General features: G+C 42.7%; 1 long non-coding RNA gene across 1 annotated transcript; it reads right to left on the reverse strand.

The window, feature by feature from the left end:
* Positions 1–1863: 1863 nt before the first annotated feature.
* Positions 1864–15466, reverse strand: LOC139052086 (uncharacterized). Its single transcript, XR_011509692.1, has 3 exons — positions 15245–15466; positions 14370–14481; positions 1864–2722 (listed from the first exon to the last, which is right to left on the reverse strand). It is a non-coding gene; the product is annotated as an uncharacterized lncRNA (long non-coding RNA).
* Between the last annotated feature and the right edge of the window lie 1959 nt (positions 15467–17425).

The following is a 17425-nucleotide window of genomic DNA, read 5'->3' on the forward strand; positions in this document are numbered from 1 at the left end:
GCTGCCATGCTTTCCCTTTTCACACTGTCACGAGTCACCGGCAGAGCATGTGCGATAATGTGGAGCAGACGACATTGGTCAGTGAAATGGAGAATGGATACATGAGGTGAGGAAGTATGTGAAGTGTCAGAGAAAAATTGAAGGAAAAGGGGAGGAAAACCAAGGAGCGCGCATTGCTGACATGGATGAGAAGCACAGCAGTCGCATCTCTAGCTGTGCTTTGGAGATGGGAAGTATTAGCTTGAGACCACGGACAGACGAGAGGACATCCAAGAGTTGGCCAACAACAGCTTCCAAGACCTGACTACATCGCCATGACTATGCTCTGCAACCCCGGCCCAACGCTACGCTGCTGTAACCGGCCTTGTCCAGTGCCACAATCACCTGACCACGTCAGCCACACAATGCCCGACTAGTCCAGACTGTGTCCTGTGCAATGCAAGTCTCGTAAGGGGGCTACAACCTCGTCACTCACAATGAAGGTCTATGTCTACGCTGTGTTGGAACTACGCAGACTGACATCTTGTACCACGCCATGCCGACGTTCACTGCTACTCTGACAGTCAGAACATTCAATTCTTGGGGACCGTGTCACTTGGCCAGTCAGACTATAAACATTATACAGATAATATCTAATTTGTTTTGATTATATACCTAGTTTTGTGGATATCTCTTTTGTGTACAGGGTTTATTTTGTGCGCATTTACTTTGCTGTTCATTTGTTATGGGTTATGTTGTCTTGAAAAAAATATTTAACATATTTTCATTGCGTTTCTGTCCATTCCTGGAGCACTGAAATTCGTGACAGTTGGCAAGCCTGTCAGGATTTGTTCTTCCTGCCGTGCCCTTCCACATGAGCAAGGGTCTCGCTTATGCCACGGATGTACGGTATTGAAGCCCGTTTTTAGGGGGGGTCCAGGGTGGGTGGGTACTGCGTGAGCCAGTTGGCATCCTACTGAGTCAATGAAGTACTCAGGGTATCCCCAAGCCATCAATTCCCACTGCACAAGTGAATTGTCTGCCATGTGGTCTTCTGCTGTTGTGCACACATTTTTCACCCAACGAAGGAGAGAGCAGACAACAGACCTCTTTTGCGAAGCAGGGTGCACCAATGTGTAGTTGAGGTAGCGCCCTGTGTGAGTTGGCTTCCTAAACACCTCAAATAACAGGTTTGGCCCTTCGCGTGGCACAAGGGTGTCCAAAAATGGCAGTTGACCTTTACATTCCACTTCTATGGTGAACCTAATTTTCCTTGCATATTGTTTAAGTGAGCCGTGAAGAGGTCGAGGTTTAACTCAAGGTTAATTCGTTTAATCGACACCTAAGGTCTTCTCCAGATATGTTGACTGTTTCAGAGTTTTGCAACAACAGAATGTTCACCTCTTCACGGCTCACTTAAACAGTAATGCAAGCAGCAATTAAGTTCACCATAGAATTGGAATCTTAAGGCCAACTGTCATTCTTGGACAGCCTCGTGCAACGTAAAGGGCCAAACCTGTTATTCGAGGTGTTTAGGAAGCTAACTCACACGGGGCACTACCTCAACTACACACTGGTGCACCCTGCTTCGCAAAAGAGGTCTGTTGTCTGCTGTCTCCTTTGTTGGGTGAAAAATGTGTGCACAACAGCAGACAATTCCCTTGTGCACTGGGAATTGATGGCTTGTGGATACCCTGAGTTCTCCATTGACACAGTAGGGTGCCAGCTGGCTTGCGCAGTACCCACCCACCCTGGACCCCCCGAAAGATGGGCCTCAATACCATATGTCCCCTGCATAAGCAAGGCCCTTGCATGCGTTGTGGTCATATGATGTGGAGGCTGTGCACATTCCAAAATTTAAACGAGCTCATGCATGTGAAAGACCGTACGGAAAAAAACAAGTTCCCAGGCGTACTGTAGGGCCTTTGGTGTGCGAACTGTCAGTATGTCTACATCGAAGAAACCGGTAACTCCGACAAAAGACTTAAACAGCACAGGAACGATGTCCAGAAACGAAACTTTGCATCGAATGCCCTGGCCGAGCACTGCGCAACTACATCACAATTAGCTAGGAAAAATATCGCTCGAGTGCTAAGGAATGAAATCATTTTACGTGTCGTTATCTTGAATCTCTAATCATCCATGTCCATGTATGCCAAGTACCTTAATCGTGTTTTGAGCTGCAGATAAGAACGCTACCTACTCTGCTGCTGGTTTCATTGTGAACAAGGCTCCCGTGCGAAGCCAAAACATAAATATATATTTTAAACCATTTTAGTTGCGTTTGCTTAGTCCTGACATTTCGCATGGCCCCCACGACTTCAAATTAATGAGGTTTACTGCATGTACACATGTTTGCAATTACGCGCTTACTTAATTTCTCTCGGCATGTCTGCTAGGCTACGGTCAGGGGCACCACATCTCGAAAGATATGCATCAAGTGCATCTGGAAAATTAATCATTTCACTGTTATACGTGTATTGTTACAAACATTACACAAACAAATTTGAAACAATGTCGATGATACTGTCCACAGCTTCCAATTTATGGAGACTCAATGCCGGCTTCTCAATGACATTGCGGTCGTTCAGAAAGCACCACCAAAGAGCCCCTGTGATGCTCCTATCCTGAGTGCCAGAACTCCCCACACCAGTTTCGCCAGTTCTTTGCAGAACACGGAGTCCTAGCCATGGCACTAGAGCAGGTGCCACTCCTCATCAATGTATACATTTCCTAGGTGTACCTGCAATAAAAGGGCAGAGGCACGTTAAGACTGCTTACGTGTGGGAACGTGAAAGCATCTTTAGTGAACCAGATGGCTGCAATGTGACGTGCACAATATGACACACACAGTAGGCACACCTTAAAGGGACTGACAACCGATTTATAAGGACCTAGTTCTTGGCACAACACAAAGCTCACCCTAAGTAGTGTTTACATCTGCAACAGTTACTTCCAAAAGCACATGGATATTGTGGCATCACAGAAGTGTCCTTGTTTCACACCCCAGGTTCTATTCCCACCCAGTCTGCCAAACTTTCTCATTAAAGCAGCTAATTTGCTTTGTTTACAGGAACCTGAGAAATCTGACATCAAGCATTTTTTATGCATTTTTATTGTTTGTGCAATCGGCCATTGGTTTTATGTCACTAACTGCTGGCAGCAAGAAGAAGTATGTCCAGTAGCATTAGTGTAGGGGCTCCACACAAAATTATATGGCTTACCTCTGTTTGAAAGCAATCTTTAAAGAGACTACACAAGCAATACATAACCAGTTTCAGTGAGCCCAAGTTGACTTTCAGCTTTGTGAAGCGTAGAAAGTGGTACAGGTTGTACAGCATGGTGTTGCAGCACAAAGAACTGGAAAAAGAAAGGTTCTAAAGGACAGAAAAAAGGGAAAGACGGCACCACACTCAACTGTTTATTAGACACGAAACTTGCTACAATATATGCGCACACTCTCGACATCAGGGGAAGAAAAGAGCAAGTGTCAGGTCATCTTGTTTGCGTCAAACCCAACAATTTCTTTTTGCATCATATAACAAAACAGATGTTTGACTAACACACGCTTGACCAGTTATACGAATGTGATATGCCTCTAGCAGTTCCTGCGCAGTTTTATCGCTACTCTTACCTAGGATTCTCACCACAGAAAAACGTGGCTTACAGTACAGCAGCACGGTATACAATACGCAGAAAAAATGGGCATTCATATGCGCTTTTAAGTTGTTTGCATGTTCCCTCATTCAGTCGTTCACACAACGGCCAGTCTGCCCGATGTAGGTTTTCCTGTAACTTAGCGGTATCTGGGAAACCACAGCAGTGGAACACTTTTCCACGTAGCACTTTGCATGTTTGAATGTACGTCTGCACTGCACACTCTATGATTCGGGGACATAGGCAAGACAGCTTGTTCGAGGAAGAAAACAACAGGTACCTCATACCTGTTCACCGCCTTGAGGCTGTGGCTCACCCTGTGGTAATAAGGTGCCACCTGAGCCTTTCTTTGGGAATCGTGCTTACTTCCCTCACTCCCCTTCGGATTATTGTTACATCTGAGTTGCTGCAGTGAGGTTTCTGCCACTAGGTGATGACCGAATGAGGAAATATGGAATTTAAAAGCTGCTGGACATGATGCTTGAAACTAGACAAAAAAGCTATGTGGAAAAGCGGTCCACTGCTGTGGTTTACCAGACACCGCTAAGTTATGGGAAAACCTGTGTCGGGCAGATTGGCCATTGTGTGAATGAGGGAACAAAAACAATTTAGAAAAGGGTATGACCACCCATCTCTCTGCACATTGCAAATCGTGCTCCTGTAAGCCACGTTTTTCTGAGGTGAGAATCCCAGGTAAGAGTAGAGATAAAACCGCGCGGGAACTACTAGAGGCATATCACATTCGGATCAGTGGTCAAGCATGTGTTAGTCAAACATATGTTTTTATATGATGTGGAAATGAAAATGTTGCATTTCACACGAACAACATGACCTGTCACTTGTTCTTTTTGCTGCCCCTGATGTCAAGAGTGTGCGCAATATATATGTAGCAAGTTTTGTGCCTAATAAACAGTTGTGAGTGTAGTGCCATCTTTCTTTCCCTTCTTTCTGTGCTTTCGTATCTTTCTTTTTGCAGTTTGTTGCACTACAACAGCATGGCATTTAGCAAAGACCAACTCGCTCAAGAGGAAGTTACTGTGGTGTTGTACGGTTTGTACCAGCCAATCAGAAGAGCTCTCTTAGTATCCGCCTCTGATCACCCTCTAAGCAATTAGTGATAGCCAAAATACAGCTTGTATCTCTACAACTCTTGGCTTGTGCTGTTAGGCTATCATTACATAAACTATAAATGCAGAAGTACATATTAGCATGCTTTATGAAAAGCCAGAGTAGTACTATACTGACTGGATGTGACATAAATGGTAAGAATGTTCTGGCTGGAAACATTTTGAGTTTATCAACACTGACTGACGAGTAACTGAGAAAGTTGGTGCATGTTCATGTTTAACTTTTGCGTACAACACAAGGAACAGAAGAGAGACCACAGGGCACAAAAGCTAACAATTCAATGTTTAAATGTTTATTTTATGGGAAGGAATACAGAAAATATTTACACTGCATCTGCACTTGTACTGCACAAACTTTCTTTTAGAATGAGGACAAATGTTGCATAACAAATAGAATTAGAAAGCACAGAGTGATTGCTATTCTGTGTCATTTAGAGAGTGTTCCTCTTTTTCACGCAATCATAATGAGAGTGGACTGACACGTCCCAGTATTTAAGTGATATTCCTTACTGTTATTGTTGGCCATTCAGTTACCAGAGGTGAACAAAACAGATGAACAATCTAAATCTGACGCATAGCATCAGTCATGTCAATGCATTGTCATGTGGGACATATGGTGCTCTCCTGGGTGCATGTTTAGGCACCAGCCAGTCTGCCCAATGTACATTTGACCAAATATACAGATGATCAAAGGAATAGACTACACTACTGCTAACGAACACAAGACAAATTTGGTGGTATCTTTAACTAAGCAAGCCTCCCTAGCCTGGGTGCCTTTCTCAATTCGCTTGTAGATTGCTTGCTAGGGATACACATTTGTACACACATACATATGTATACACATGTACAACAGTACACAAGTGAATTGAGAAAGACGAGCAGGCAAACGAGGTTTGCTTGGTTAATGCAAGTTTGTCTAGTGTGTGCGAGAGGCAGTGTACTGTATTCCTTTCACATGTGGTCAAATGTACACAGGGCAGACTGGCCATAGCTAAATGTGCCAAATGTGTGCCAAAACAATCACTAGTATGCTCGTCCAACTAGGCCGTGCATTGCCACGATAGGGCCTCAGGCTAAATTAAGATTGTTCATCTGTTTCCACCCACGGTGAAGAATTGACGAGAGAAATCAGTGAGGCATACCACATAAGTAAAATGTGAGCCAGCCCTCATTGTCAATGCAAAAAAAGCGTCCTTTCTAGATGACAAGGAACAGAAATTATTCTGTACATATTTACTTTTCTTTTTATGCAAATACTGTTTATCGTGGTTTAATGCCTTTATATCACAACTTACATCTTCCCTCTGAAAGAACTTGTGCACAATAAAAGCACATATCCAGTGATATTGTTATTTTTAATCCTTCCATGAAACTAAAGAGACAGTTGTTAGCAGCAGTCATGTTGTATGGTCTCCCTTCCCTCCCTGTGCAAATTCTGTCCTGAAAAGTTACATGAACTGAACGGCAAACTCATAAGGACACTACAAATTTCAACTAGTGAACACAGCTGGTTCTCAGAAAATGCACGAATACGGTGATAGGTATGTGTTGGCATAGTGTAGCACGCTAACTTCGACACTACTGCAATACTTCAGCTGTCACACGACTACAGTGCTTAAGAGACCACAGAAGTGCAAGTGCACAACAAAAAAAGCAGGTGCATCATCCATAAATTTGACTTCAGCAAACACAACAGGCTGTTTCGTGTGGCTAAAACACTAGCTAATATGTAGAAAGTATATGCACAGGTATACTTAGCTACAGATACTCGCCCATCCAACTTAAAAACTTATTATGAGTTGCTGTGCATATGATGCTTGCTCTAGACACTGGTGGTTACAAAAAAGATACGTTTAGAATGAGATAAAATGCTTTCATCTGCCCAGTAATCGAAGTTTTACTGAGAGCATCATAATTTAGACTTGCTGGTTGAAGATATTCTGACCTCAACAGCACCAAGCAGATTGAATAGAAGAATGCCCACTGTGCTGACCAAATACATAGTGCGAAACAGAACACATGAAAAGGGACCCAAAGTATTAGAAATTATTCATGACAGCTGTTGAATTAGGGCTTGTTGGTTGATTATCACTATTAAAATTACAGAAGTGCCAATCGGAATGTTCTATGTGGTGGAGTTGAAATTAAATTCATTTGGTGAGCAACAACGAGCAAATGCTACAGCAAAAGCAACCAGACAATTGAGCACTATGTACGAAATAGTGTTCTTTAATGATTGAGCATCAATACACGGATCTATCAGCTAACTATGTGATCAATACTGTGTTTACTTAAGGTGAAAAATAATGTAACTGGACATAGACTCTTAACTGCTACAATGCCTATTTGCATGAATGGGCATAGCTTGCCAAAATTTTTTTTAATGGGAGAGAAAAAAATCAAGCTTACTAGAAAACACCTCAGTACAGCAGTAACGTCATCAATACTTCCTTTTGGGAGAGTTGGTTCATCTCGGAACATATGGGTAACAGCACAAACAGACCACAAGAAGGCCGACACGTACACGTGCTAACAACTGATTTTATTGGCAAGGATAGCACACCTTGCGTGTCTCAGCACACTTTGTAGGGTGTCTCACATAACTTGAGCCAAGAATTTTTTAAAAAATGAAAGGCACATTGGAAGCGAACTGAACCGAATGCATACTATTCGCAATAGCCTATAGTAACTCCTACAATCCGTTGTTTTCCCCATAACTCACCAATTAATTAAATTTAATTACTCAACTCTTTAATTATTGGCTGAGGACCCTAAGTATGGCACACAGATTTGTAGAGCCCGTTCAGAAACCACCGATCGAGTTGTTTGCTTTACGATACGTCTCACATAGTCATTTCTTCTGAGTTGCAAAGAAAGCCCGCGAAATATGAAACAAGGCACGTGACAGAGTGCTTGCGCAGTGGTATTGTGCTCCTCTCAAGCGTGCCTTCGGTGAACAAGGTCGGCTCCCGTCGGATGATGGCGAAAATGCATGCTGCTGGCGGAGCGGTGCCAATGAGATAAAGAATGCCCTGCCACTTTCTCGTCACCAGTCATGATGCAGCCAACCTTGTTCACCGAACACACGCTTGAGAGCAGCACAATACCACTATGCTCTATCACGTGGCCTTCTTAATATTTCATGGGCTTTCTTTGCAACCCGGAAAAAAGGACTACATGAGACATTTAGTAAAGGAAAGAACTCGATCGGTGGTTTCTGAAGGTTCTCTACAAATCTGCGTACCATACTTGGGGTCCACAGCCAATAACTAAAAGTTCTGTAATTAAACTTATTTAATTAGCAAGTTATGAGGAAAACAAAAAAATTGTCTGAGTTACTATAGGCTATTGCGAATAATATGGGTTTCGTTCAATTCCCTTCACACGCGCCTTTAATTTTTAAATTCTTGGCTCACGTTATGCGGGACACCCTGTATATGCCAGAGTGAAGCAAGGGAAATGAAAGGGAAAACCATGTCGAGGGTGACAGCGTGCCAAGTTCACAAGCGCAATGAAGCCAACCAAACACAACAAAACACAAACAATTATTTTTCTTTTCCTTTGCAATCTGAAGCCCCGATGGCCGCACCCAGAAGATCAGATTCAGCATTAAAGAGAGCAAGAGAAGGGATGCTAAAGCACCTGCTACCGAAATTTCTAATGTGTAAGGCTTTTAAACTGATGCGCGCTGTCTTGTCACTGCCCTTTCCTAGAATCGTCTCTTTCAACCAGGCCACCCAATCCGTATACTTGCTAACGTGTGCAACTAATATGCATATTTCTCATCTAGTGTTTTTTTTTTCAGTTTTTGCGGGTGTTCCCCTGAACGGTCATTGATACAGCGAGCAATTTCACGGACAGAAAACATCCCACATGACATGGGGATGCAATACACCACTCCAGTGGAACATTTTACTAACGGCGGTTGGTGGTTCTTCTGGCATTACATATACATTGACACAACTTTCCCAGTTTATTTCGGGCATAGAAACAAATTGGTACACAATGCCTACTTGCCACCTTAAGATTGTGGGAAAGTTTGTGGATGTAAGGGACCACCTCTGTCTTAGGTGCCTTCAGTTGATCCTCAACCATTGTACTTCCACATCCACACTTGAACTTTTCAAGGAGGACTTTTGAAATGGCAGTCAAGACCGAGATGGGGAACCCTGCAGCTAAAAGACAGCTTATCTGATTATGAAAGCTGAGCTTAATCTGATGTGGGCACGATTTTTGGAGAGCCTATTCCTTACACAACGCCTGTATACTTCTCTTAATTGTCTTGGAGTGTGCCGAGTGAAAGGGCAGCAATTCCTTAGCCCGTGGGTTGGAGGCCCAGCCAACATGTCCACCACTGAACGTGATTTTTAGGTATAAAACCTAAAATTGAAAGGTCCGGGAGTTCAAGGATGAAAGGCAACTCACGTCCATGTTTGCTAAATATAGATAACACTTTGCCTACTGTAGAGGGGTAGGTGAAGGTGGGCTGCTGTTTATGAAAGCACCAAATAAGTGTCAACATGCCTAAAATTTTTTAAAACTGGCCCCCCATTAAACACTTGTTCCAGTGTGTTGTCCACCTTGACCTGAAAGATGTCACAAAGAATAGGGGCTACGCAAGACCCTATGCAGTTGCCATCGCACTGCAAAAACAGCTGCTTGTCAAATACAATAAAAGTCGAGTTCAAATAAAACTGAATAAAGATAGAAAATCATGAACGGCCAAACCAACGGTGTTCTGGAAGGATACGTCGCCGTTATCTTCTATGCACTCTTTGTCACATGCTAGCAGTTGATTCTGTGGAACAGAATAAAACAACTCCTGCACGTCTTCCAAAAAACCGAAACCAACATGATCATTTCCCTCTAAAAACTGTACTACTGCGACTGATTTCTTTAAAAGTAATGGGTCGTTTAGAGCTAGCGCATTGAGCTTCTTTAGCAAAAACTGGCTAACACACTTCTGCCCCGATCCCTGTTCACTAACAATAGTGCTAAACGGAACTTTGGGCTTATGTGTCTTGGCTCTGAAAATCCCTCTCGAACTGTTCCCTCGGCTGTTAGATATGTCCCTGGCAAACTTTCCAAGGTATAATTGCTTACAAAACTCAACGAACTTAATTTTTCCTCGCACTTAACTTTTCTCTCCAGGGACACAGTTCTTATTAGCCGCTACCAAAAATTGTTTATTGTAAATTCCCTTGGGTAACGTATGTGATTCCGTCTGGTCCTGGTGCCGACGTTACCCATCTTGGCATCGAATCATGACGTCTTCTTCTATCTTATTATAGTATGATGTGGGAGACAGGAAATGTTCCAGATTCTTGGAAATGCAGTCGCGTTGTAGGCCTGCTTAAACTGGGGAAATATCCTAACGAGCTCTCCTCCTACAGACCGATCGCCTTAGCCAGTTGCGTCTTAGCCAATGTCAGCGTCACGGGGGACGTCCATATACCAGAGAAGATTATGCAACATCTGCAGAAAGGATCCAAATTTGGGGTCCAGGCTGATGTTCCTGTACATGATATCACTGCAATGAATCGAAAAGTGGCCACTCAGGAAAAGATGATAATCGGTACAGCTGCCTTCTTGAAGGTACTGACTGCCTGCGAAAATTTGCTCCGAAAACCCCGGACTAGTACCGTACTAGATTGTTGAATGACATCTCTTTCTTTAAGAGTAACGACCTGATGCTTATGCAAGCTAACAAACAGGGTGGGTTCATTGTTTTACCCAAGGGAATTTACAATGAAAAAGGTTTGGTAGCGGCTAATAAGAACTTTGACCCCGGAGAGAAAAGTGAAGTGCAAGTAAAAACCAAGTTCGTTGAGTTTTGTAAGCAATTAGACCTCAAAAAGTTTGCCAGGGACATATCTAACAGCAGAGGGAACAGTTTGAGGGGGTTTTTCACAGCCAAGACACATAAGCCCGAAGTTCCGTTTAGCACTATTGTTAGTGAAGTGGGATCGTGGCAGAAGTGTGTTTGCTAGTTTTTGCTAAGAAGCTCAAGATGCTAGCTTTGAACGACCCATTTCTTCTAAAGCAATCAGTCCCAGTATTAGATTTTAGAGGGAAATGATCATGTTGGTTTCGGTTTTTCAGCAGACGTGCAGGACTTGTTTCATTCTGTTCCGCAGGATCAACTGCTAGCGTGTGTCAAAGACTGCATTGAAAATGGCGACGTATCCTTCCAGAACACTGTCGGTTTGTCTGTTCATAACTTTCTATCATTATTGCAGTTTCATTTGAACTCTACTTCTATTGTGGTAATAGTTCTGCAGAAACCCGCAAGGTGAAGATAAGTAATTAATAATGGGAAAATTAGAAATTAGACAACCACCCAATCAGTAGGATAGCAGATGTCAATCGCAGAAATTAATTGCTACTATTGACATCTGCTACCCTACCATCTGCTAGCCACCGGGTTAGCTCAGCTGGCAGAGTGGCTGCCCTGGAAAGGCAGTGGTCCTGGGTTCGAGTCCCGGACTAGGACGACTTTTTCTTCAACTGCGAGGCTTTTCTTTAAGGAACCCGCATGGGTTTCCTTTGTAGCAATTGCTACGATTTGGTGGATACCTCATTTTGCCTAAATTAACTACATTTATTGTATTTGACGAGTAGTCATTTCTGCAGCGTGATGGCATCTGCATAGGCTCGTGCGTAGCCCCTATTCTTTCTGACATTTTTCTGGCCAAGATGGAAAATGCACTGTAACAGATGTTTAATGGATACCGGTTTTAAAATTTTTTAGGTATTTTGAGAATGTTTTAGTGCTTTTAAAAAAGCAGCCTACCTTCCCCTACCCCTCTACATTAGGCAAAATATTTTCTATTTTTAGCAAACATGGACATTGGTTGCGTTTCACCCATGAACTCCCGTACCTTTCAAGTTTACAGTTTTTAGACCTAGAAATCAGGTTCTGTGATGGACATGTTTGCTGGGGCTACTACTGACGAGCTAAGAAGGAGTTGCTGCCCTTTGACTCGGCACACTCCAAGACAATTAAGAGAGGTATAGCGGTGTTGCGTATGGCATCAGCTCTCCAATAATTGTGCCCACATGAGATTAAGACCACGTTTAATAATCAGGCAAGCCGCCTTTGGCTGCAGGTTCCCCGTCTTGGTCTTGACTGCCGTTTCTGAATTCCTACTTCCAAAATTCAAGTGAGGATCAGGAAGTACAATGGCTGAGGATCAATGGAAGGCACGTAAGACAGAGGTGGTCCCTTACATCCATAAATTTTCCCACAATCTTAAGAAGGTGGCAAGTAGGCACGGTGTGCCAATTTGCTTCTCTGCCCCAATTAAGCTGGGAAAGTTGTGGCCACATATCTGTAACGCCAGAAAACGTGGATGCCAGAAGAACCACCAACCGCCGTTAGTAAAATGTTCCACTGGAGTGGTGTATTGCATCCCCATGTCATGTGGGATGGTTTACGTTGGCGAAACTGGTTGCTGTGTCAATGACCGTTTAGGGGAACATGCTCAAAAAGTGAAAAAAAGAAACAACTAGATGATAAATATGCACATTTAGTTGCGAATGTCAGCAAGTATACGGATTGGGTGGCCTGGTTGAAAGAGACGATTCTAGGAAAGGGCAGTGACAAGACCGCACGCATCAGTTTAGAAGCCTACCACATTAGAAAATTTGGTAGCAGGTGCTTTAGCACCCCTTCTCTTGCTCTCTTTGATGCTGAATTTGATCTTCTGCATGTGGCTACCGGGGCTTCAGACGGCAAAGAAAAATAATTGTTTGCATATTGTCGCGCTTGGTTGGCTGTATTCTGCTTGCGTGGTTAGCACGCTATCACCCTTGACATGTTTTCCCCTTCATTTCTTTTGCTTCACTGGCATATATAAGGTTGCTATCCTTGCCAATAAAACCAGTTGTTTGCCAGCACTGTGTGTATGTGTCCCCCTTCTTGTGATCACGTTTGTGCTGTTACCCATATGTTAGAGCAGTAACTGCAGCACAGTGAATAATGACCTTCATGTATCATTTCAAAAAGTTCAGGTTCATCAAATGTGTATTTGCCAGTGGCAGTTATTCTGGGAACAAGAGATAAATAATTGCAAATATGAATGTTAAACAATGGTAAGCACACCATGTGCTTAGACATGCAACATAGTTGGCCCACTACACTTTGAATTCTTATGTGCACAGAAACTGCACAAGCGTGTAGAATAAACAGAAAAGAAGATGGAAATAAAAGCTGCAGCATAGGAAACAGTTTCAAAACAATAAAGCCGAAATAAAAAGTGAGAAATACACCGTGTACTAAGCAAAAATAACTTTTAGGCTTTTAGCGCACAAAAAGGGACGAGAGACAGAGGTACGACACGGACACAGCGCTAACTTCCAGCAATTGTTTCATTCTACAAAGTGGTACACATATTTATGGGTAACAGACAACAGTATAAGCATGCGCATATGCACTGGTTTCTAATCAAATGAGACAGCAACGAGACATGTGTAATGGAAAGTTAAGATGATATCGAAGATGAAAAAGCGACCATGCATATCCAAAAAAATTCTGTAATTGCAAGATTAAAATGCCATCTCCATAAAGCCACCCTCTGTGACACGTTCAAAAAATCTAATTCTTTTTTTGAAAGATCGAATGGAGGTGCGCTAACACGAGCATTCCCCAAACTAGCGATCTTCGCCACTTCAATAATCTGTGTTAGCATGCCCCTTCAATTGATCTTTCAAAAAAAGAATTCGATTTTTCAAACGTCACAGAGGGTGGCTTGACGGAGATGGCATTTTAATCTTGCAATTACAAAAAATTTTTTCGCTATGCATGGTCGCTTTATCACCTTCGATATCATCTTAACTTTCCGTTACACATGTCTCGTTGCTGTCTCATTTGATTAGAAACCAGTACATATGCGCATGCGTACGCTGTTGTCTGTTACCTATATATGTGTACCGCTTCGTAGAATAAAACAATTGCTGGAAGTTAGCGCTGGGTCCGCGTCGTACCTCTGTCTCTCACCCCTTTTTGTGCGCCAAAAACCTAAAAGTTATGAAATACCAACATGCCCAAACCTACGCTCTTTCAAAAATAATAAAGGGAAAATCGGACAGAATTTGTCAGCTGTTGACAAATTTGACTTCGCCCTACCATTTGCTAGCCGCCTGGTTAGCTGAGATGGTAGAGCGGCTGCCCCGGAAAGGCAGTGGTCCCAGGTTCAAGTCCCGGACCATGACGAATTTTTCTTGAACTTCGAAGCTTTTCTTTCGAGGAACCCGTACAGGTTTTTTTTTTTTGTAGCAATTGCAACGAATGGGTGGATGTCTGATTTTCCCTTTGTTAATTACTTCTCTCCACCTTGCGGGTTTCCGCACAAACTATTCTGTCAAACAAAAATGAAATTTGAATTGCATCCAAGCAATTGATGCAAGAAAGAATACTTAACATCAGGACATGTTAGATCTAGTTTCATGTAGAAAACAATATGTGCATAACAGCTATGAAAACAAACAGCAAGTTGCAAAAATACTTAGCCTACTTAGTAAGCTGTGTTGAGCAATATGTTGATAAACTTATTCACGAAGGATACCGAGGTCCTACTCTTTGGAACACATACACATCATACATACCTGAACCAAGCAATCAGATTACACACTGCGCTATGGCAGTCATCCAAGGTTTCCCTGCATTTCTGCTGGCTCCTCCATTATGTGGACACTGGTGTGGGTTACGGCCTCGCCACTACAAAATAAGTTCGGAAAGTTCGCAGTTAATTTATAGCAGTGGCACACTAACGCTGTCACAGTGTGAACACATGCAAGGAGCATCTAAAAATAGTCACTAAAATAATGTTTGCAATAATGAAGGGTGGCAACAGAGGGACCCCTTCATCGCCGTAAAATTTTTAACACACACAAAGCAGCAACACATTACAAAGAAATCTTTGTTTACATACCAATTCAATTTTTTCATGACTTAGTTTAAGCAACTGTCTCGTGTCATGTTTAGTTACGCATAAGTTATGTCAACACATCTTGTCTTAAAAAATTTTAGTAAGCTGTACCAGTTGCAAGCTTTGACTGCTTGTTTTTTTTTTTTAACTGCTCGTAAATTCAGAACCGCGTAAGCAGAGATTATTTACAACGTAGATGCATTTATACGCGAGGAAACGTCATTGCAGTTAGAATCTGTTAAGATGCAGATGAGCGTTGTTATGCAACTTAAGCAGAAAAGCGGGAGCTCACGCACAGGCGCACATGATGAACACGATTATTTCCGAACGTAATACTTCTCAACGGAAGAAAACGCTTATAATTATTTTAAATTTCGCATTAAGACAATAAACTTGCCTAGCTAAATACTGACAACCAGCGCTCAGCAAGCATCAGCACGGGTTCCACTGTTGCCGTGGCAGTTCTATTGGTTCTATTTTACGCTTGTGCACTCTGTGCACACACGAGAAGCACGCACAATACACGTGTAGTTAGCAAGCACGATTACTTACCTTTTGAATGGTACGACGCGGTCGAAAAGCGCTCTCCAAGTTGCCGGTGCTGCGTCGACACCCAGCCTACACGCCGTTACGTAGTGGACGAGCTGAGGCACGCTAATAATACACATCATTTCTTTGCGACGTCCAGCGAACTTCCCACAACCAGACACAAAAGAGAACGCACTCCAGGGCATGAAAATCGTTGGTCCCCATTTGCCTGGCACGGCCTGCATATGGCGAGTCTTCAGAGAGACACAAGCTATCTTCTGGCAATTCTGTGTTCGCGAACTAAGTCACATTTCGTTACACCAAACACAAAACCACACGATTAGACAAAACACGTCACAACAGCTCGCGCAACCGACCGGCGACCGGCAGTATGCGGCAGTTGCAAAATAGAGAGCAGTGTAGACGAATGAATGCTATGAGCGTCTCCTTTGAAACAGGGTGGTGGGTTGCGCCACCAACCGATCGCATGGGGCGAGCGTCATTTGTAGACCTGTGCGGTCGTGTGGCCCCCGTGATGCCTTAATATTAACCAGTACGCACTCATTGTGTGCCGTATTGCGCCCAACTACGTATAGTTGCGAGACAAAAAAAAAACATTGAAGCGTCTATATTGCACGCTATACTTCATTCACTGTAGAAAAAAAAATTTTATGGCGTATTTTCGATTTTGAACAACTTATGCCGTATGCAGCCAGCAAAAGTATGGCCTCCGAGATCCGCACTGCAAGTCAGCTGTATTGAAGTTTTTTCATGACGTTATGAGTTCCTGCCCGTGCTACGTGCGTTGTCACTTCGTTTTAAATAACTTTCTGCTGTCGTCAACATCAACTGTAGCCTCAGGAATTGTTGACACGGTATCAGATGTACGCTTGTGCAGCGTGCGATGTTTCCGTGTGTGTTCTAACTGTTTCAGTCGGAAAGCAAATCTACCAGGGTTCATCACTCGTGTAGCGCAGGTTACACCGGTGTCGTCCGCATTTGCTTTCGTGCCGGTGTGTTAAATGTGCGCGGGGTGCGCGCCTGTCGCCTGTGCCTTCTGTGTTTATCGTGCGACTCACGAACATTCCTCAGAAAAAAAAAACACATCTCTGCAGCGTACATGTGTCCTACGTAGTGTGTGCTAGAAATGTGCGGTGGTGTACGATGTTTTTGCAGCCAAGTGGCTGCAGTGCGTTCCAGCGAATAAACGCGATTACGTACTGTTTCCTCGTTATCTTTGTGATTTACCTGCATCTGCGATAGTACCCACGAGGCGTTTGCATGACCTTGTATTGTGATTGTGGAATTTTGTGTTTTGTTTGCTTTCTTCAATAAGTGGCCTTTTATAGACGTTCTTGCTTGATAATAAAAAAAAAAGAAATATCTGTAATGGGGCTGAAATAATCCGGCTTTTTATTCCTTGAAAATTGGCGTGAGTGGTAATTTTACAAGATAATAGCAATCCAGCTCTGGACATCGAGCTGTAAAGCAAAATATCTAAACTTGTTACAGTATGTGAATCTTGCTATGATGTGTCAATATCTCTAGCATGTTCTCAGTGCTGAGGGCTGTGCACTATGTTAAAGGCAAATGTAATTGTCTACTCATCTGAAGTAGTATATATGATTTCTTCATATCATTTGCTCCAACTACAAAAATTTTATGGGTGCATTGTTCACTTCTAGAGTTAAAAAGACACCATGAGATATTACTCAACAGTATGCGTTACAATCTTTCGACATGAATTCAGGAGTATTATATGTTGTGCCGTGCTTAGTTACTTTGCACGTACAAAGTATGTATATGAATACACAAAATCTGATTCCTCCATCGCCTGTTGTTTGTAAGTCATGAAGCAAATAAATAATTTCAGCCTGCACTTATTGCTTGCAATATACTTCATATTCAAATGTTTTCTAAAAATCTGCGACAAGAATGATCTACCTTAGTTTTGATTCTACTGCTGACATTGATATAGCAATTTCTGTAGAAAGATGTGCACCATGAGCAAAATACGGATGCAAAATAAATAGCTGATTTTGAATCAGTTTTTCGAAAGCTGCAATACCATTTATACTTTGCACAATAAGTGCAATGTAAAGGCAATGAAGGTAACTGTAGACTTGTGTTTCGTCATTTGACGGGTAGAAACAATGTCTGGTACCCTATCTGAGCTGATGCAGCAACCTAATCTATACTCCACAG

The sequence above is a fragment of the Dermacentor albipictus genome, unplaced genomic scaffold (genome assembly GCF_038994185.2).
Source record: "Dermacentor albipictus isolate Rhodes 1998 colony unplaced genomic scaffold, USDA_Dalb.pri_finalv2 scaffold_18, whole genome shotgun sequence".
Taxonomy (NCBI): Eukaryota; Metazoa; Arthropoda; class Arachnida; order Ixodida; family Ixodidae; genus Dermacentor; species Dermacentor albipictus.